General features: G+C 35.6%; 1 protein-coding gene across 1 annotated transcript in view; it reads right to left on the bottom strand.

Annotated features, from left to right (window-relative positions):
• Positions 1 to 23749, bottom strand: part of LOC118744909 (neuropeptide CCHamide-1 receptor) — a gene marked incomplete in the record, with an annotated part of 127324 nt that overhangs the window by 47474 nt on the left and 56101 nt on the right.

Below are 23749 nucleotides of genomic sequence, written 5' to 3'. Positions count from 1 at the left end.
GGTTTTATTGCAATCTTTATTTTTCACAATCAACAATCCGGTCTTTTCATTTCATACAAATCTTGATGTCTCAATAAAAGTTTAGAGTTTTTCGAAGTTTTCAAGGCTTTTTTCAGCTCAAGATAAATCTCTAAATAGTTTTAAAATTATATCTTAGGTTATTTGGGGAAGAACACTGTTATCATACTTGATTCCAATGAATTCATGTTCGGCGTTTAAACGTTCTGTACGCGTTTGGCCGAGCCTTACCACCAAATCTTTTTTTTTGCTTCTTGACGCTTCAAAATTATGAATGATACGCATTGATAGCTTAATGAATTTCAAAAACACTAAGTTCCGATAACTCGATAAAATTCGATAACTCTACAAATATCGATAACTGACGATAAATTTAGATAAACTTTACTTATCGCGATATATATCGCAAACTGGAGTTTGATAGCTCCATAAATTTCCATAATTATCGACAAATTCAGTAGCCTGATATACTCTGATAACTTAATAGGATTCGATAAATCGGGATAACCTCATAAATTCATGTAATTCTAGAAATTTCGATTTCCCACCGATATAATTTGAAAATTCCAAAAACTTTGGTTCCACAAACCGACAAATTTCGATAACTACCAACAAATTTCGATCAATTAACAAGTATAGATAACTCGATCATTTAAAAGAACTCCATAAATCACAATTCGATAAATTTCATTAATTCGATAAACTCCGATAGCTCTATAAATTAAGATCACTCGATAAATATTGATTATTCATTAAAAATCATACAAAATAAAACTTCATTAACTTGATAAATTTCGATAGTTCGATAAATCGGATAAAACAATCGGTGTATTAATTTCGACAATTAAGTTTATGCGCTAACTCGATAAACAGTGAACAATTTCAATACATACATTCCGATAACTTAAGTAACATAGATCATGCGATAAATTTCGATAAATATAAACTTCGGTGATGAGAAACTTGATAACTCTCGATAACTAAAATTCCTGATGACTGGATATATTTCGATTCGTAACGAAAACTTTCAATGTATTTTCTTAACCTTTCAGTTACTCTAATACTCATGTATATTATGTATTCTCATTCACCTTCACAATTTCTTTCTTCATCTTCACATTTATCTCCATTATAAAGTTGCATTTTTAGGTTGCAAAAATAACTATATACAAATACGAAAATTTTAAAAGACGATTTTGTCGTAGTTTTCAACCAATTTTGAAACTTGAGCGTGGTTTTCGTACGTCGAGAGAGGACTTTACTCCTGAATTGCCTACTCAGTCCAAAGTAGCACTTGTTGGCAAGAGTGATTCTGCGTTGGATTTCAATGCTGACATTATTATCGGTGTTAATGCTGGTTCCCAAGTAAACGAAATTCTCTACTTTCTCGAAATTGTAACTGTCGACAGTGACGTGGGTGCCAAGGCGCGAATGTGCTGACTGTTTGTTTGTTTCGTTTAACACCAGACCCATTCGCTCTGCTTCCCTATCCACCTTAGAAAAGGCAGAACAGACTTCGCGGTCTTTGTTACCGATGATGTCGATGTCATCGGCATAAGCCAGCAATTGCATGCTCTTGTAGTAAATTGTTCCTGAGCGGTTCAGTTCTGCAGCTCTTATTATCTTCTCCAAATCATATTAAAGAAGTCACATGAAAAGGAGTCGCCCTGTCTGAAACCCCGTTTTGTGGCGAACGGCTCGCAGAGGTCTTTCCCAATTCTGACGGAGCTGGTGGTATTGCTCAACGTCATTTTACACAGCCGTGTGAGTTTTGAGGGGATGCCAAATTGAGACATAGCGGCGTATAGGCAACTCCTTTTAGTGCTGTCAAAAGCGGCTTTAAAGTCGACAAATAGGTGGTGAGTGTTGATCCTTTTCTCGCGAGTCTTTTCCAAGATTTGGCGTATTGTGAATACCTGGTCTATGGTGGATTTGCCAGGTCTAAAGCCACTCTTATAAGGTCCAATCAGTTCATTGATGGTGGGCTTCAGTCCTTTACACAATACGCTCGATAAGACCTTGTCACCAATGCTTAGAAAGCTGATCTCGCGGTAGTTGGCGCGAATGGCGGGGTCACCTTTCTTATGGATTGGGCAGAGCACACTTAAATTCCAGTCGTCGAGCATGCGTTCATCTGACCATATTTTGAACAAGAGTTGATGCATGCACCTTTTCAACTCCTCGCCGCCGTACTTGAATAGCTCAGCTGGCAGGCTTTCAGCTCCAGCGGCTTTGTTGTTTTTCAGCCGCGTTATTGCTATACGTACCTCGTCATAGTCAGGCGGTGGAACGTCGACTCCGTCATCATCGACTGCGGGATCGGGTTCTTCTTCTCCGCAACTTTCCGTGCTGCTACCATTTAGTAGGACGGAAAAGTGTTCCCTCCATAATTTAAGTACGCTCTGGATATCAGTTACTGGGTCGCCATTATTGTTCTTACAGGAATACGCCCCGGTCTTTAAACCTTCCGTAAGTCGCCTAACTCTCTGGTAAAATTTCCGGGCATTCTTCCTGTCGGCTAGCATTTTAAGCTCTTCGCACTCACGTATTTCGGCCTCTCTCTTCTTATTGCGGAAAATACGTCTCGCTTCCCTCTTCAGATCCCTATAGCGGTCCCACATAGCGCGCGTTGCTCCCGATCGCAGCGTGGCCGTGTAGGCGGCATCTTTTTTGTCTGCAGCTTCCTGACACTCCCCATCGTACCAATTGTTCTTTCGGGCTCGCTGAAATCCGACTACTTCCTCGGCGGCGGTACTTAATGAGCGGGAAATGTGGTTCCACTGCTCGCATATGTCGGTTTGCTGAAGAGTGCTCTCTGAGAGCAGGTGTGAGTGTCGAGTAGCGAAAGCGCTGGCTGTCTGTTGTGATTGCAGCTTTTCGACGTTAAGCTTTCCTTGCATATTTGGGCGCACATTTTTTGCTGCACAGAGGCGGGTGCGTATCTTGGCTGCAACAAGATAGTTGTCCGAGTCGATGTTTGGGCCTCGGAGTGTGCGTACGTCTAAAACACTGGAAGCTTGCCATCCGTCTATCACAACATGATTGATTTGGTTTCTCGTTTTTCGATCCGGAGACAGCCATGTAGCTTGATAGATCTTTTTATGCATGAACCTAGTACTGCATACCACCATGTTTCGGGCGAAGTCGATCAGCCTCAATCCGTTGTCGGACGTTTCGTCGTGGAGGCTGAATTTTCCGACGGTGGTTCCAAAGATCCCTTCCTTGCCCACCCTGGCATTGAAGTCGCCAAGCACGATTTGGATATCATGACGGGGGCAGCGCTCGTAGAGATCCTTGGATGCCTGATCCTTCTTTTCCGTCGGGGCATGGGCGCAGATGAGCGAGATGTTGAAGAATCTCGCTTTGATGCGGCTTGTGGCTAGACGCTCGTCCACCGGGGTGAACGACAGTACTCGGCGACGGAGTCTCTCTCCCACCACAAATCCAACTCCGAATTTGCGCTCCTTTACATGGCAGCTGTAGTAGACGTCGCAAGGCAAAAAACTTTTATTGCATAATTCAATTTTAAAATTGTTATTTAACGCTTCAATACATTCTTTTTTAATAAAACAGTCACACAACGCAGGAAATTGTTCGACAATTCTGGTCACAGTTGCTTGGAGAGATAACCATCTCGTTTGTACCGGATGGAGAATTTTATGCGGTTTTAAGTTGCAAAAATCTTGGAACTCTTAAAATATTTTGACGTTTTGCGCTGCATTGGAGATGTGAATATATTTCCCGACAAACTATTTCAATTTTGTTAGGAATATTTTTGCAAGCATTGCTTGCAATTATGTGAAATGTATGGCAAGTATATCGCATTACAAATAAACTGGGAATCTCATCTTTCAAAAGCTTTGCTACGGAATTGTTCTTGTCTAACATCACATTCGCTCCGTCGGAGGCAAATGCAATTGAGTTTTTTCTGAATGGTATGTGATTTGAGTCAAAAAATTTACTAGTTTATTAAATAAAATTAAAGCAGTTGCATTTGGCACTTCGACTAATGTTAAAAATTCTTCTCGTACACGATTGTTTGCATCAACGTACTGAACAATAACAACTAAGCTTTTTTTTATTACCTCCCTTTTATTAGCTCGGGATGTAGCTATGTAATATTGATGCGTCTAAAAGATGCAGCGATTTCTATTCTCAAGTTACATACCTGATGACAGTATGAATGGAAATTATAATAGCGAGGTTTTAGTTTTTTAAACTATAATTTTATTGAATCTATGCTTGTAGACTCGTCAATAATAATCGAAAACTCTTGGCTTCTGAGAATTGTAATAAGTTTTGTAAAGTTAAATCTGCCTGTAACATTCTTTACAATGGCAGTCGCCTTCGTTGGATTTAAATGATTTTTTTTTCGCAGTATCAGAGTCAATGAATATAGATTTCAATAGTCCAGTCAGATGATCAAATGTTGAGAATGGTAAATTGTGCTCTGCGGCGAATGCACATAACTTTAACCTCTGCGTTTTTCACATTGTCAATGGTTGGAGAAGAAGTAAACACAGAAATTTTGGGTTGATTTTTTTGCATAGCAATTTTCGAATTGTAGACGTGTTTTTGTGTTGTTCTATGCTTCTGCAGCTCAGATTTCTTTGGAAACAGGGAAGCGTCACAAAATTTGCAATATGCTCTAGTATCACTTTGAGTGGAAGATTTATTGTTTTTACACAGCCATGGTTTAAATTCTGGAAGTTTTTCCCAAGATTTGAGGTAAATCGGTTTTTGTTTCTTCCGCTTATTTGCTGGTGCTACGACTTCACTATTTGCACTGCTGGTTTCGCTATCTTCACTCCAGTAGCCTAACGAAATTTGAAACAATTATTACACTTGTTTTGTTAAAAAAACATTATTTTTTCCTTACCCATTTTACAACTTCACGTACTTCAAAAAAGCGCGGTAATAATGATTGTAGTTAGTAATGGAACTATGAATATCGACTATTGTATATTGTAGAAATTGTGATGGCAATTACATAAATGAAGTTGCCAATTACTTTAACTATTTGGTTATCGAAAAACTTCCTAACGTTCTTAAACGAAACGAACTGGCTGACGGTTGCAATAGTAAAGAATAAAGATGTTTAATTTTCCCCTATTTAAGTATGTATTTTCCCGTTCTCCCTTTTGGGCCCAATATCCTCTGAAAACGGGGAAAATCCCTTCACCTGGCATCGCTGGCACTCCCTAAATATTTTTAGATTTCAAAATAAAAAATAGGGGTATATTTTTTTCGGTTCAGAACAATCCTAGGGGGTGGCGGCATTAAAATTCCGTCTTTATTGTTTTTGGACCACTCTAATGTACAAGTACACCGTATTAGTGCATAATAAACTGTAGTACTTACAATCTTTAATACTGCGTGTTATGTATACAAACGATGTATTAAAATATACATATGTACAATGATTAATGTTGCTTAATTTATATTAGTCGTTTCCTTAGCAGATATAAAACTTCTACCACAATTGTGCGTATTAACTTACATTTAACTATTAACTAAGCTCGCCACTGTGCTTCAAAAATTGTTTCTTTCTGAACCAAAAGTCCAACTCTGTAACTTTCATTTGGATAACTTTTACCAAAGAGTGCGCCGAATGAGTGTATTCGGTTTTAGCATACTAAACTTTGTTGAAGTATGTATATAAGTACCTAAGTACTTTATTGAATTTCATTGATAGACAGTTGCAAAAAGTTGGTCTCTATTCTATCTCAGAGAAAATAAGGAAACGATATTTATAACGTGTCCTGAACTGTCTTTTGATTTCTTGACTTTGGCACTTTTTTCACTTTACTTATAGTTTTGCAAACAATACCTTGGCTGCTTATACGGACAGCTGGCTCTATGGAATCATGTAGTTGGTTGATTTTTTCAAGCTGCTGTTCATAGGCTATCTTTTGTCGTTTAGCGCCAGAAGTTGTGTTTTTATCAACCGACGCTTTCTTTCTTTTCATCGCCGTTTTAAAGATTTCTTCGCACTGTTTCCAACTTCTGCCATTAAAGTCAAGAGACATCCTCATCCACATGTCTTTCTTGCAGCGGAATTGTTTTAAAGGACCAATATCCGGCAGGTAGGTTGCGTAATTGTCCAAGAGCAGGCGGGTTTCACCTTCTGTCCATACTAAAAAAAAACAAGGACAATCATATTGTGCATAATGCAAATTGAGTATCGAAACTTTTTAAATCTACATACCAGTAACGGTTTTGCTACAGATGGGGTTTCTGTTTCCATTTCAAATATTTTATTACACCATGAACAAATGAATACTAAAATGGAAATTACTAATTTTGCTCCATGGAAGGGCAACAGTTTTTGTTAGAATCGAAATCACCATTAGTTTTGAATACTTATTAGAGCATGAGCTAGGCAGGAAGAGAGAAGTGCGGCTGCAATTGGGCGTCTGTCTTGAAGCAAGCGGCTCGCTATATAAACGTGTATTCGGTTGAAAAACCACCCGCCCCCGAAGAGGGTCATGCGCTGGATTTGGCATCCGCCACTTAAAAACTAACTCCGGAAAACGGGCCATAAATGGGGAAGCAGTCTCTGCCAGGCTGGCCAAGTTCTTTGCATCGCGAACACTCCTAATGCCTTCTCTGCCTCTTAATCCGCTTCGCCAAACCGCTCGCTTCGCCAGTGATAATACCACCCTAATTCCGAAACGATTTCCGATATTAAATAATTTGAGATTCGCCATTTAAGGTCTTTTCCATTGCTGGCGACGCACGGTTTAAAAACAAAAATCCGCGATTTTACCAATTGGTTTCCGATCTGTAAAACACAGCCGATTTTGAATTAGGTTTTCGAAAACATGAGTAGTCCTCTTGCAAAGTGCGCTATGTATATTTTTTTTTTGATTTTTAGTTTTTGGTGGTTACGTACCAGTATTTAAAGTAGTTTCATGTCCACTAAAAATACAGTGCAAAATCCTTATATATTCTGAAAAAAATATCATCAAATGTTAGCTACTCTAGCAAAAGTCGCTATAATACTTACTTTATGTACATATATATACACTTTCGAAAGTCTCTATAATATTTATTGTACGTATTTATACAAGTTCGAAAGCCTCCATCTTCTAATGAACTTAGAAAACTGCAAAAAAACGTGGTAGTTTCTGCCTAGTGGAAGACGTCTTAAAAAAGAAGCAGACCAACCTTCATGGAAGAGAGTACTCGAAAAGCTTAAAAAAGCTGGCTATATAAACTTACTATTTCAAAGCTATATTTAAATTCTATATACAAAATTTGCAAAAACTACCACACTGCGATTTTGATTTTTAATGTTATTAGGCTCTTATTTATTTAAGTTTTCAGATAATAAAAAGAAATATACAATTTGGATGTTACTTTTTGTTGTAGACGTTTTTTAAATTTATGGCTTACCATTATAAAACCACATAACGCTGTTTGCAAGTGGACTACTCACATATTAAAGCCAGTAATTAAAGGTTCAACATTTTTTTTTTGTTTTTGGCAATTTCGGGACACATTTCTCTCTTCTTCTTTATTGGCGCTGTACCCGCCTAATCGATTCTGGGGCTGAGTCCAAAACAGCACGCCAGTCATTTCTCGTCTGTGCCAACTGACGCCAATTGGAAATGCCAAGTGAAGCCAAGTCCTTCTCGTTAAATTAAATAAATCACATGAAAGGGAGTCTGAAACCTCGGTTGGTATCAAACGGCTCTGAGAGGTCCTTCCCAATTCTGACAGGGCCAGTGTTACCGTTGTGCGACTAAAGTGTCAAATTGACACTTTTTGGAGATCGATGCCCCCTGACATCGACTTTTTAGAAGTTGGGTTATTTTGAAACTTTTCAAAAAAATCATGCGGCTTTTCCTCCTTTTCTTTGATTAAAAATTCTATATACACATTTTGATAATTTTCTCATAAAATATATTTTGTTTCTTACGTATTTAAAAATTGTTTTAGTATTTACTTTTCCAAGGCTCTTAAAATTTACATCTCTGGCAAGATTTTGACTTATTTCATCCGTTTTATCGTTTCTTGTAACTTAGCATTTCCCTAAGTTATTTGTGCTATATTCATTTTTGTAGCACCCAGTACAAAGCGATAATGTGCGATAACTTATATACAAGCTTGAAATGCCAAACTTTGTTATAATATTTGTTATCTACTAATCTACATAATAAATGCAATATATGCGTATTGCATATTTTTAATATATCTCTTATCAATAGGTTTTTATTTTAAGAGAATTTTTTATTTTTTCCATTAGTAATTTATCTATTAAAAAGTATAGGGCATAAAGCCCCATTATGGCAACTTAACTTAACGGAACGTAGAACTTAAAGAATCAAAAAGAAACAGATTTCGACGTGGCATTAAGTTACATTAAGTTTCGGCTGTTCAATTATAAACAAGACCCATTTAACAGAATTTTTAAGAGAGAGCCGTAAGTTACGTTAAGTTGCCATAATTGGACCAATGCTCATAGTTGAAATAAAGTCGAGTCTAATGTTAGGTGCAGCGACTTTCGAAAAAGTTTCAGCGGTAACACTGGTCCGGGCTGATGGTATTTCTCAACGTCATTTTACACAGCCGTATTTGTTTCACGGGGATATCAAATTCAGACATCGCGGCATAAGACAACTCATCTTCGTGCTGTCGAAAGTGGCTATACATGCAATATCTTCCCGTACAGAATCCCATTTCTTTAACTGAAATCGACCATAAATATACATATGCATTTTTTTGATTATGATGAACGGCAGAACGAGCATCCTCTACCATGAACTGTAAAGCTAAGTGTATACGGTAGAAAAAACGCGAGACTTACTTAGGGTTTACACCGGACAATATTGTCAAGACAATTATGTCAAAATTATGTGTTTGTTGTAAACACGGCGAATTCATATTACAACAAACACATCATTTTGACATAATTGTCTTGACAATATTGTCCGGTGTAAGCCCTAAGTTAGACAAAAATGTCGCTGGAGACATGTTAACACCAAATAGAACTGTACGAGAACTCACACAGTCTTGAGAGTTATTTAAGGAGACTTTTTCGTCGTGTACATAGTCCATCGCAGCTATATCGAAAACTCTACAACAACAGTTTTTACTCCACGCTCTATTTGGTAAGCTAAATAGAGTTTTTGCTATACGGAGACGTGTGGTACAGACTTGACAATGAATTTAATTACAATTTAATAAATTTCTCCTATTTTCATAGGCATTTTAACGGATTTTCCAATAGCCAATTTGCAAAGCAAAGGAGCATAAACATTAGGTAAAACATAAGCGGTAATAACCAAATTAAGCAAGTGGCCTTGCACTCTGGCTAATCTGTTCTTTTGCGGGATTGCTAGGCTCAATTTGGTGAATACCTATATTTTTGGCTGGAATTGCTCGGGGAAACTCCTTTCAAGGCAATTTTTAATAGCAAAAATTGTTTGATGTAAGTCCAAAAATGGACATGGTACCGAAGAAAGAGGTTGCCACCCACTATTAAAAATATATACACATACAAGTAAATATTTAATTTTTAGGTATGTACACTTATCTACTTTTATGTAAAAGTTTTTCGGAAAATAAGTACCATTTGAAAATTTAACTTTCCCCCTTAATGCGAGTAACTCTCTAACTAGCTCTCGGCGAGAGGTCTACCGTGTACAAAGCTTGTAGAATACGCGATAGAGAAAAGTTGAGATTTCTCTATTTTGAATCTAGCTAGATTGAATATCTCCTAGAGTTCCTCTATCGTGTGAACTTAATAGAGAGAGGAGATTTTTATTTCAGTAAAACATGGTCAAAGCATCATTACAAAATGTTTTTGCAAAACCGCCCAACGACCAATTGCAAAACCGCCTATCTAATATCCCAATCACATTGTTCGCTCTCGCATTCGTAATTCGCAATTTTGAGAGCGAATTACCTCATTTGTTGATAATTCAGATCCAATTACCATGCGAATTATGAACAAATCGGTGCCTTCTCTAATTTTTATCGGAAGTTTATCGAAACTAGCTCACAAAACAAAACTTGCCTTTTTTCTGAGTATGAAAAGTAAAGTTTATAATGTGTATGTCCTAATTTAATGCGGAAAGTTATAAATTTTTAGGAAGAACACACATTTTGCATCAATTTTGCTGCGAAGAAAAGAAAAACAAAACACAGAGACAGAGAACTGTCAAATCGAATTAAGAATGTGCTCGTGGGAATGGGGTAATTTGCGATCGTAATTGGGGGAGCGAACAAAGAAATTCAGGATGCCGTGGGAGAATGGTATTACGGCACTCAAATATTACAGGAGAGCGAAAACGGGTTTTCTTTGGAGGCATTGCCTTAATAGGCGGTATTTTCTCTAGCTATTATTTTACAAATCTGTGATTTTAATACCGATTCTACGATTGTTATGCATAAATCTCGATGCCTGGAGTTCAGGGTTACCAAATCTCATTTTTGCAACAACGGCCATTTAGGCGGCTTTACAACTGGTCGATGGGCGGTATTGCAAAAACATAGACGATATACATTTTTGAGCTTGAGTACATAGTAAGAAATAGTATAAACTTACAGGAAGTCGTTCCCGTACGCAAGAATTTCTCTCACTGGGAGACACTTTTGAGCGAGTAAGTGAGCAGAACGCGGAAAGATGGAAGTAATCAACGAAATATTTGAATATGTACGCAATTATTCTTAACTGTATAGTTTTTAATAATTTATTACTGATTTTCAGCCAAATCAGTGTTGTACCAATGCCATGTAAACCAACCGACTGACGATTGTGCAGGAAATAGTGCTTTTTGCGTTCCCATGCACTTGTGCATCTGTTCTCATTTTACTCTCACTTCAGAGATTAATATCTAGTTTGACAGTTCCACAGGTTTTGCCGAATAATACTAGAACTAACTTAGTCTGTTCCTTTGAACTTCGGACTAAAACCTGAGGAACTGTCAAACTACAATTTTACGCTCTTAAATGAGAGTAAAAGGAGAACAGATGCAGAAGTGCATAGGAACGCAAAAAGCACTAATTCCTGTATAAACGTCAGTCGGTTTGTTTATATGTCATTTGTACAACACTGATTTGGCTGAAATATCACTAACTAATTATTAAAATCTGTACATATTCAAATATTTCGTTGTTTACTTCCATTTTTTAGCAAATATAAGGTTCTTTGCTTTCACCGATTTCAGTTTTTGTTTGCTCATGTAAATCAGCGGATCGTTTGACACTTTTCATGAACTTACAGGAAAAAAAACTCCGGACTAAATCCCGTAACTTCTGACCAGGAAGTGTTGCTCAGTTACTCTCTCAAAAGTGTTCCCACTTACAGGTTTTATGTCAATAGGAACGACTTCATGTAATGTGACTAAATCCTGTAAACCGGACTGCTATTGGAACAGACTAACTATTTTCTGCAACAACAACGGGAAAGGCCTTTCATCGTGCTGCTGCGGATCACTTGGTGAGTAACTGTTGTTATTATTTTTCTTACTTGCTGTCTCCACAGGCAAAAGTTTTTATCTTCATAATGTTATCGGGCAAAATTTGGCCAATGGAGACCGCATATTTCTCTTGGCAGGCTATAATTGTCAAAGCTTTTATCTTGATAAATATTGCCATCAATTTCGTACTTTGACAGCTACATTTTCATATGCGCGACAACTGCGCGGCGGCAACATTATTGATATTTTAATATACAGTAAAACCCGCTTAAGTACCTCACGAAAAATGTCAGCTTTTTGAGGAACTTAGGCGGGTTGGGTACTTAAAAGAACCCGCTTAAGTACCTCGATGCGGGTACTTAAGCGAACATAATTACTGATTTAGTTACATCTTCTTGTTAACTTACATAAATAAATCCTTGAATAAAACATTAGCATTTAATGAGGTATACCAAGATCGTAGCATTATTTAAACACATAAACACATAAAGAAAAACTTGATTAAAAAACAAATAAAGCAATGTTTTTTTATTTTTACAATAATTCAATACTTTAAAAAGTGATTTGCCGCTTATGTTTATTAATTTTTAAGATTTTTAAATTAAAATTCAGTTCATTCCCTAACAAATACCATTTAAACCTAAGCAAACTTTTTTCTCAGAAGTGACCCCATTCTATTTTAGTGTAACAAGTTGCAAGTGGCACAAAATTACCGTTGATTTTTTAGAATTTTTTTTTGCCGAAGGTGCTGCGCTTCTCTTCACATAAAAACAAATGTGTTTTTTCGTTATATGGAAGCAAATGCGATAAAAATTCTAAAAAACCAACTGTAATTTTTAGCCATTTGAAACTTGCATGTTGTTACACTGACGGTGGCAATTGATATCGATGAATTTCAAAATATAAAATATTTTATTTTATACATTTTTAAAGAGCACTTAAAAGGGGAAAATTATAAGTAAAGTGGTAAATGGGGTACGAAAAATTTAGGTACTTAGGCGAATTGGGTAAATAAGCGGAATTTTCTTCAGATTACATTAAAAAATTCACGGTGCCAAAAATGTTGGTTACTTAAGCGGGTTAGGTACTTAAGCGGGTGGGTACTTAAGCGGGTTTCACTGTAAAAGCAAAAATTGAGCTGGTTTCTTTTAAAATATTTGTTGCTATGTATTTGGGTGTGAAATAGCATTTTTTTAATTCTTTAAGTGATTAAATCCGGCAAAAATAGCCATCTTACAAACACGGTTGCCATTTCCAATTTATTTTTCGGACCAAAAAATTGACCAAATGGTAAAAAATTTACCTATTTTCAATACATCGGGAAATTGAGTGGAGTTTATTCCTCTTTATCAAGAAAGTATGCCAATTCAGTTTTTATAACGATTTTTTTTTTATATTGCATCCAAAGTTCATAACATTTGTATATTATTAACATTATATTGTTTAAAGTTTTAAATTATAATTTGTTTCATAATTTCGTTTTTATTAATGATAAATCAAGAAATTTGCGCTCAGCTACTGCGGAACTGTGAGGCAGACTAAAAATGTTATGAACTAAATAACACAATTCTCCAAAGGCTGCTTTACCCAATCTATTTTTAATCAAACTTACTTGATCCCAAAAACGTTTTATATTGGTACGGTTTTTGAAGTTACCTTCACTCAGCCTCAATTAGCGAAATTGAAATTCTATATGTCTGCATCATTTACCAATGCGGGAAATTGGTCGAGTAGCGGCAATATTGATACATCAGTATCAGTAGGGGTGTAATAATTTCAAAATGTTTAATATTTTTTCGATTGAAATCGAATATTATTTTCATGTGCTAAATGCTATGCCACTATTGCGAGTGTTGACTGGTAGTAGAATAGAATTTGTCGATCGATTCGATCATCTTTTATTTTGCTATTGTGTAACTTGATCGATAAAAATTTGTACTATTGTGAATGGTTGACTGAATTGTAAACAGCTGATTGTTTGTTTACATTTATTTCTTTAGTGTTTCATTTACATCATTTTTAAAATAATTGCTTTTATTATAAAATTTAAAAAATGTACACAGTTGAAATATGGTTTCCGAACACTAGTTAATTAATAAATTATGCAGTTTTTTGTAAATCTTGATGTTGGTTCTGCGCAAAAACGCTGGGGATGGCGTAGCCGGAGTTACGTATATGCACAAGAAATATTGTATATCTTTCACAATAGAAGCGGAGCTTCCTCCCCTACTCTTTCCGAAAATTCCTTTGCCTATGTCCTCATTCTCCCGCATCAGCTCGACCAACCGGGCAAGTTGCCTTTTGTTGCTTAACATTTTTGATCTGTAATTCAGACACATACATACATATGTATATTTCACAATTTTTTACAACTTACAGAACAATTGACTTACTTTTTATCCACTATAGTACCACTTTCTTGAGTAAATTTTACAAACGCAAATTCCAACGACTAAAAAACAGCAATAGAAGGATGAGCGTTTAAAAAGTATTCACAGTCGCTAATTCAGCTACTAAGCGACACTCACAATAGCATCGATAATTGATAATCGCTTAATAGTCGTTTATCTACTGACAGTCGACATTCGCAATAGGGGTGAAAGTTTTGCTACCTTTCCATATTTTTGCCAGCCCTTTTAATATTGGTCACCGAGCAATTGAAATTAGCAAGAAACCGCGATATTTTTTGAAGCGTGCTTTGACAGTTGATTAGCCACGCCATATTTGAAGATCAGTGGCAAGTCGAGATCACACTTTTAGCAGATGTTGCCAAGCGGCCCTATGCTGAATATCGTTATCGTTATCGTCGACGATCGTCAGCGCAACAGTAACATGGCTGACGATGGCCATATCGTCACTTCTTTATTTGACGATGACGATATTCAACATAGGGATACAAAAAATTGAAAACGCGAAACTATTGCATGAAGTGAAATGGTGACAATAACCTAACCAAAGGCTTGTGAAATAGACCATTTTAAAAAGAATTGGACCAATGGACCAAACGAAAAGAAATGGACCAAATTTGGTCCATTTGGACCAAAACGACAACCGTGCTTACAAATGCTTTTATCAACATAAAGAATCCCAACGCACAAATATTTATTGCCTCTGATAAAATTTTTATCAGGCAATAGGAATAACAGTTGGTAGGCAAAAACTTTTGCCTGTGGAGACGTTACTCGCGCTACTTTTTTTTTTTTGTGATAGAAAATGACATTCGGCAAATGAGTAAAGCTTAGCATTATTTTACAGTAGCACAGTGCATGGAATTACTCCATAAACTGAGATAAGCTTTTCTTCCGTTGCGGAATGTCATGTTCCGGTTGTTTCGAATACAATATATGTATGATGTATAAGGATGTTAATTTTTTCGATTATTGCGATCCCGGGATTTTCGGGATGTCATTGGTTCAATGCGGGGATCCCGGGATCAGTCCCAGGATTTAAATATTTATTATTTTTCAACGACTTAACATGAAAAAATCGCATCAATATGGTGTGAGAAGCTCTCCTACCATATAATAAATAATAAGTAAATGGGTTTGGAACGTGCTTTTTTATTTAAAGTGAAAATTATTTCATATGTAACAAAAGGACAGACAGTAATTAAATTTGTATGCATTTAGTAATGCTTTAGTGTGTACATATCTGATAAAGTAATTTAAGGTATGTCGAAAAAAGCTCGATGCAAAAAAAAATAAGTCAACAAATTTATTTTCTGGTTGAAAGAAGTTCATAATTCTAGTGGCAGAAATAAAAGAAGCGCCTTAATTCGACCAGTTTTGTCTATATTCATTTTTATACCCGAGCGCACTTGTGCACAAGGGTATTATAACTTTGTTCACATAACGGTTGTTTGTAACAGGCAAAACGAATCGAGATAGATATAGACAAATGTATACATAAATGATCAGAATGAAAAGAGAAATCGATTAAGCGGTGACTGTCTGTCCGTCCGTCCGTCCGTTTGTGCACACGATAACTCGAGTAAAAATTGAAAATGGGCGAAGTCGGACAATAACCACCCCTACCTCCCATATAACGGTAATTTTCAGAAATACGAAAACTGCGATATTTTAGTAACTACTGAAGATAATTCCCTCAAAATTGACATTTACAATGATTGTTAGACGAAAAATGAGAATATTAAAATTTTTTGGAAAATGGGCGTAGCCACGCCCACTTATGGTTACATGTATATATCTTGGTAACCGCTGCACCGATTTCTTCCAAACATGGCACAGTTGTTGGCCCTGGCACAGCATACCGAAAATTTTTAAAATCGGACAATAACCACGCCCACATCCCATATAACGGTAATTTAGAGTAATACGAAATCCTCGATAAATCATTAAATATTAAAGCTAATTTATTCAAAATTGATGGTTGCAACAATTCTTTACCAAGACGTTTACGTTTATGATAAAATTTTGGAAAATGGGCGTGGCACCGCCCACTTATGATCACATATATGTATCTCGCTAACCGTTCTAGCAATTTGTACCAAACGGTATGGTTATTATGCTTGCCACATAAAAGCAAAACGTTGAAAATTATTGAAATCGGACAAAAATTTCGGCCGCTTTTCATATAACGGTAAATTTCAGAAATGCTTGAAATTTCAATATTTCGAAATTGAAGGACGCTAATTTACTTAATATTTATACACCCCGGCTTATCATGTATCGGTAGCTTTCGGAAAGGTGGAAAACATATATTTAATACTTGCGCCGGGTATTTAATGTTCGGCTCCGCTCGAACTTAGACTTTCTTACTTGTTTTTATTTAAAATTTACATTTTGTTTTATAAAAGTCTACTTCATATTACACATAATTGCATATGTATGTACGGGCATTTCTCTAACGTCATGATTTTTTTAAAAAGACTTTATCGAGCCCTAACCGCCAAAACAACGTAAGCGACATTTTTTTCAAAATTTTCTTTTTGATGCATTCCTTGAGCATCTAGCTGCATTTCTGCATCAAAACGAAAATTTTTAAAAATATGTAAGATATGGTTAATTCCAAAATTTATTTAAAAAAATTCAGTGCAATGTAAAACAAAAGTATGGGTACCAAATGAAATATTTTTTTTGGGTTCATAAGGACGAATAGGAATTGAAAATACGCCTTTAATCTATTTTTATTTTTTTTTTTAACCTAATAAAGTTAGTCCTTAACATATATTTTTTAAAAATAAGAATTGAAAATTGTCAAGCATATTCAAGGATAAAATTAGAAAAGGGTATTTTCAATACCTTCCTACCCCTTACGGATCAACAAATGTAATGTGTTTTAACTCTACGGAATCTTCTCTTTCATTTGATACCCATACTGGTTTCTTAAGTATATTGCAATGAAATTTTTAAATCATTTTCTGAATTACTCATATCTTTCAAAATTTCAAAGTTCCTTTTAAAAGTCCTGAATTGTATTGAATTTTTTTTTTGTGTGCAAACTTGCCTGCCGCGAGGTATTATATGTTATTGAGCTACACATTTCTTTTGTAGCTCGTTTGCAAATGAATGCACCTAGTAATATTACGTTGTCTTAAGTCTAAGCCAATATCATTGTGTGACAAAAAAAAATTTTATAAATTTTTTTCAACGTTCACATATGTTGTAGGCCTTACAGAGCATACTACGCTTGCTTACTCAAAATTTGCAATACACCCTCAAAATCTGGAGTTAGTGGTCAAAAACCCCTTCATCAAAGGTTAAGGCATATATTGCCCCATAACTTTTTTCTGTTTATCGTATCAACGCGATTTTGATGTCATTGAAAAGACCACGCTTTTAACAGTATACGAGAAATTGTAAAAATAATATCGAAAATGAATTTTTTTTTTTAATTTTTCATCTTTAATAACGGTTTTATCGAATAATTTGTTAACCAGTGTACATGTAAAATTATTTCGAAACAATCTCCTGTTAATTCTGTTTTCAACGACATATAACTTTTTATATCCGCGTAGGCGTTCCTGCTTAATTAAGTATGCAATATTCATTCAGAGTATATATTATTTTTTTGCCAAAATTGCGAAAATTCGAGTTTAAAAGCTGTGTAAGTCAATGATAAAAAAATTTGTGAAAATCGCTATAAAATTTGCTATACATATCTGCGGCTTGTTTGTAGACAAAAAAATTGCAAAAAAAGATCTAGGAGTAACACTTCGGCAAAGGGAAGTACTCGCTTCTAGATTAAAACAGTTTAATGTAGTGGAAGAGGATTTTAAAATTACACGGTGTCGAGGTAATGATCGCTTGATGTTTCGGCAAGTTATCAAAATTGAAAAAGACACACACAACTTGGCTTTGATTACAACCACGAACCAAACGATTGGCGTCTTTTCATCGATTAACAGTTAAAATTTGTTTAATATTTGAATGCTCTTTGGGCTTAAAAGCTGAACTGGTATGAAGAAACAATTGAAAAAATTCGTCACTTAATAAACTATGCATTGCAGAAATGGCAAATCGTTAGTGACCTTAACATTTTTACAATACTGATGGGTATGCAAGGAGGATACACAAAATACCCCAATTAATTTTGTGAGTGGGATAGTTGTGCACCGCTTAAGTACGAATGAGATTAGTGGCCACAGCGAAATCCCTTTCGAATTCACGAAAAAATTGTGTTAAGAGTTCCACTCGTGGCTCCTGAAAGCATATAAAATAACGCCGCCACTGCACTTAAAACTGGGTTACATGAAGCAATTTGTTAAAAGGCTTAAAGTAGACAGTGAAGCGTTTTATCATATAACATCTTCATTCCCGAGATTCTTCTTCTTATTTGGCGCTGTAACCGATTAAGCGATTTTGGCCGAGTTCAACAAAGCACGCCAGTCGTTTCTCTTCTGTGCCAACTGACGCCAATTATAAATGCCAAGTCCTTCTTCACTTGGTCTTTCCATCGCAGTAGGGGCCTCCTTCTCCCTCTGCTACCACCAGTGGGTTCCGAATTGAATACTTTCAGAGCTGGAGCGTCGGAGTCCATTCGAACGACATGGCCAAGCCAGCGGAGCCGCAGAATTTCAATTAGCTGCACTATGCCTAAGCCGTTGCAAAACTCATACAGCGCATCATTCCATCGTCTGCGGTACTCACCGTCGCCAACGCGTAAAGGCCCGTAAATCTTCCGCAAAATCTTTCTCTCGAATACTCCAAGAGCCTCCCGAGATTAAGCGAGGATTAAATAAAATAAGGTAATTCTGATATTATTTCAGAATGTTATTGATTCTTGTTAATTTAAATACGATTTTATTGGGCCTCCGATTCGTAAGCTAATGAAAGATACTGAATTTTCATCTAAACTAAGTCCGGTTGAACAAAGAACCTGGAATAGCTTGCAATCTTTGTGCACAAATTTTCTAGGCAACAAAAGTCGTTACGATATCGTTGATGAATTTCTGAATGCATATTCAGCTATAGGATATAGAATGTCACTCAAAATTCCCTTGCATCACTCTCATTTGAACGTTTTTCCTGAAAACTGGGGTCAGTTCAGTGATGAACAAGGGGAGCGAATGCATGAGGAGATGGAAGCTATAGAAAGAAGGTTTGCTGGAAAAAATATCATAAATATGCCTCGATCTATTGCTGGTCTCTTAACCGAGAAATGGACGATGATTTATATAAAATAAAAAGAGCTTGTAAACATTTTTAAGTAACTAGGTTGTACTTTTATTCCCATAAAAAAAAATTTTTGAGGTATTTAAATAAAGGAAGGACAGGAGACTCTAGCTATAAATTGCACTATATACACTGGTAAACAAAATAGTGGAAAACCCCGTTACTCAGCATGGATTTTTTTCCAGAAATTTATATTTTTGGTATATTTTGTACAATTTCTCTGAAATTTCTGTAAATAAAATAAGAAATTTATACAACGCTAGAAGCAGCAATGGAACCCTCTTTTTGATAGTGACCAGAAATTAAGTTATGGGCCTTCACCTATGGAAAAGGGGCTTTTGGCCCCTAACTCCAGATTTTGAGGGTGCATTGGAAATTCTGAGTATGCAGTTATTGTATACTTGACTAGACCTATAACTTGAGGTATGTCCCGCAAAGAGGGTTTTTTCACTATCACACATTGTAATTGTAACTAATTTTTTTTTATCTCTTTACTAATAAAAGAATATTAGGCTTATAAGTTTTCTAGTCGATGCAAGTCAGTTAGCTGTAGCAGAGAAAGAGTAGTTATTACTAGTAATTAAAATATTATTTCATAATTTCTAAAATCAATAAGTTCAACGTGAAAAGTTGGACTTGAAAGCTCCGCTGAGTTTTGACTCGAAATTCATAAAATCTTATTCTATGAAATGTTGGCTTTAAGGTACAATATACTCTTTTACGCGCTTTTGCGATACCCATACAATTGTTTTTTTTTTTTTAATTTGTTCGCCATAGCGAATCTGCTTTCAGATTAGTAATCAGCCAGCATAAAAACTCCGAAATACTACCAAAAATACCCGAGAAAATAGTTGCGAGCGAATTCAATAAATTTTTTAAAATGATTCCACCATATTGGATCCGCCATTTTGAATTTTAAAAATATATGGTCAGATTCACGATCAGCGACTCCAAATACCCCTGAGTAACAAGTTTCGAGCGAATTCAATAAATTTTAAAAAATTTGTCCGCCATATTGGATTTTGCAGACCTTACTGAAGTCCCCATAAACTAGTAGATAAGAACTGGTGTACAAATCCATCAACACCAATCAATAAAAATAGTTTTGTCCGGCTAGACTCTCTATTCAGACCACCGTGCGATAATGGAAAATAAAGGTTTTCGTATCATAGCTAGCGAAACTGTTCCCAAATAGGCAAAACTTCGCCAAGTCTGGCTAATATGAAAAACAGATTAGTATATTTGGAACCAGCAACCTAAATACACCCCAGAAATATCAATGCTGTTCCTTACATCTTTTGCCTAAAGACCAGTGCAATTATCAACAGAACAATTACAATTTGGTTGAAAAACAGATAAGTTTGAGAGTAACCATAATTTAAAGGGCTGCCAGAGCTGATATTTGACTTTGTATTTTGCGTTTACAGATTCATTATCTAATAATATCCACCAAACCTTTTTGCTGAACACTGAATTTTTAACAAGAATCGTCTTATTCGACCAGTGTGCTTTGCGTAAATTAAAATAAACGATTACTATTTTACAGGCTTCTTGCTGACCTCATGATACAATATATTTTCACTATTACAAAAGTATTTGAGAAAAATTAAATGTTTGACCCGCCCCAATATAGAAACTGTATTAAAATACGTTATATCTTTTTTTATTCTAAAAACTAACTTGTATATTGGATTCGATGCTTTAAAAATGTCCTGATTTTTGTTCACAGAAATCTGGCCACAGTAGGTAAGCCGACTCTATATCGCGCCACGAAAAGCCTAGGTCAATGACTTCGACTAATTTGAATTTTCACAGGAGAAGCAATAAACCTTTTTAATTTGCATAGGAAATGCTTAAAGATCTGTTTTAAAGATGCTAACAAATCTTGTATCTTTATTAGATATGGCTTTTAGTTTTAGAATAATGGTGGACTTGATAGCCGGATAATGGAATATATATGTATGTAAATTACCGTATTTCCGCAAAAGCGTAAAATACGTCATTTTGCATTGATGATGGCGGTATGTACCCAGTGCTAAAAGTCGTAAAGCATTTTTTTCTGTGTATTCTAATATATCCAATAAGTAAAAAAATCGTATTAAATCACATACATACATACATTCCTCGATACTAGGTAATGCAGAATTGAATGTCATACTTTTCATGGGACATCGCCGTGGTGAAAAAATGCACTTTCTAATGTGAAAACGGATGTTTTACTGATTATTTTTCCGACTATGATATGTACCCTACATTTTCCCACTGGGTAAGAAGTACAAACAAATGTGCGTTTGTAAATGAAAGGTGCAGAAAACTTAAAAAGTTTAATGCTTGTTACTAAACACCTCTGAAAGTAAATAGATCAACCCCAAACAAAATATTTACAGGAGATTATTACGTACACGTCTCTAACCTGTATTCGTGTTTTTTTTAATTATAGCACGTATTAGCTTACATAATAATGCCTAAAATACACATTGATGTGTTCCAATTATGCGGCACAAATGCAAGAAAACACAAAGTCGCGCCCACGCTTTGCCAAATTAGCTGCATTACATGTATGTATGTATGTATGTGCATACGTAAATTAAAAGAATAAAATAGTCAACACAACATATTTTTTGTGCTTTAATATGAAGATGGAAAATGACAAACAACCGACGATAAACAGCCACCGACAAACAGCAATGAGCCTAATATGTTTACATTAGGCGCGTTCGTTTAAAACAGTAAACAGTAAGTAAAAAACATTCAACAGCGAAGCTCCGGCGAAATGTCATCTGTTCTCTCACAAGAGAAATACCCCTGCAAAAATCGCGATTACTCCATGCATGCGTGTAAAGAGTACTCCCTAAGGACCAAGGAATACTCCAAAATTAACCACAATTCATATAAAGAATATGGTCCAATTAACACTACGATGTTCTAGGGCAGGACCATATACTCCATCCCTGCATTACATCAGAGTATGACAAAACTACTCCAGCATATTAACAATGGCATTGTTGTTATATTTTTTCGTTTGTACACGCTTTTGTAAGTACTCCAATATACCACAAATAGACTACATGGTCCAACGATTTTTGCAGGGACATCCAAAATGGTACGCGAACAGAAAATTTGCAGAAACTTGCAAGTTAGACGAACAGCTGATGGAATTTTTGTTTACATTCAAAATTGTAATATTTAAAACGTACGAAAACTCATCACAAAAAGTTTTCCTGACACAGTTTATTGATTAAACGAGCAACTACTTAGTTCTTACAAGTTTAATTAGTCGCATTTTATCATTTTAACTTCCAAACCATCAAATTCAATTTTGTGATTTGCATAAATTCCTACCAGCTTTTTTCCTGTTGGCAAAAATTTTTCCAGCAGAAACTAGCAGCTTCCCCTCAAAATTAAATGTCACTTTGCTCTCTCAATTTCCCCTACTTTGCAAGTTTTTTGCGTACGCGACCGCAAAAACCTGAAAGTTTTGGTTAAATATGAACATTTAACAGCTACGCGAACGCAACTATTGAGTGAATACTTTTTGCAAGGGGCCCAGGCTAACGTGCAGTGCTTATTTTACAACACTAAGTTCACTAAGGGCTGTTATCGAGTTTTTGCAGTATCTTTATTATTATTCAATTCACGCTCGAACGCCGCCCTGCCCTAATATTTGCATTGAATCCAGGTTAAAAAAAAAAACAAACTTAATTCACTTTCATTCCAAGCGCAGAGTACTTATACGCTCCGTCGCACAGTGCTTACCTTCCATATAAAATATGGGCAAAAATAGAATTATGGACGGATTTTTATGAAAATTTGTTTTTAGAGAAATTGAGGACGTTGAATTCAAAACTGCAGTTTGTTTTTCGATAACTTTCATTCTTTCACTATAAATGCAGTTTGAAGTTGTAAAGTTGGATTCTTGCAGCATTTACCTAGGTATGTACATATAGTTCGTTCTATTTTCAAAAGTGAGTGTCAAATTACAAGGCGTGGCCTGCAGATGTGCACCAAAATTTTATTTTATTTTTAAGAATTGCCACCTGGGTATCAACCGAAATCTTCTTAAGAAATCTAATTCAATTTAACTAACGGAATTAGGTACCTGAAATACGTGTATCATATAAGTGAAGAGTAAAAAATTCCTGAAACTTTAAAGTTAATTTAAGGGTCCAGCAGCCCGTTTCTGTAACTCTTCTCTATCGATTATATGTCTATTGGTAAAGAATATACGTCATTCTCTACTACTTATTAGCGTAGAGAACAGGGCGGCGAATTCATATCTCAATTCGCCTTGGTAGAGAATTGTTACAGAAACGAGCTACAGTGAATCAGGCTAATCAGAACAAATCATTTATTGGCAGTGTATGTACATTGTAATAAAATAAAAAATAAAAATACGATGTCGTAAACATTTCGTTTGACACGAATATTATTTTAATTGAATTAAATTTACAAACAGGTGGCAACCCACTTATATTTGCAAGCTAAAATCTTCTTAAAACCTTCTTAAACCTCTTTCGCCTGACTCCCATACAGTGATATATATTTGTTTTAATTACCTAATTCCCCTAATTCAAATTAATTAGTTTTTTAAACAGGTGGCAACCCTCCTACATACAGTTAAGATTGATACCTAACTTTTAGTAACTTATAACTTACTAACTAATTATT

The sequence above is a fragment of the Rhagoletis pomonella genome, unplaced genomic scaffold, assembly GCF_013731165.1.
Source record: "Rhagoletis pomonella isolate Grant_MI unplaced genomic scaffold, Rhpom_1.0 Rhpom_scaffold_00008, whole genome shotgun sequence".
In the NCBI taxonomy this organism is placed as follows: domain Eukaryota; kingdom Metazoa; phylum Arthropoda; class Insecta; order Diptera; family Tephritidae; genus Rhagoletis; species Rhagoletis pomonella.
This window is presented reverse-complemented; position numbering and strand designations above follow the sequence as displayed.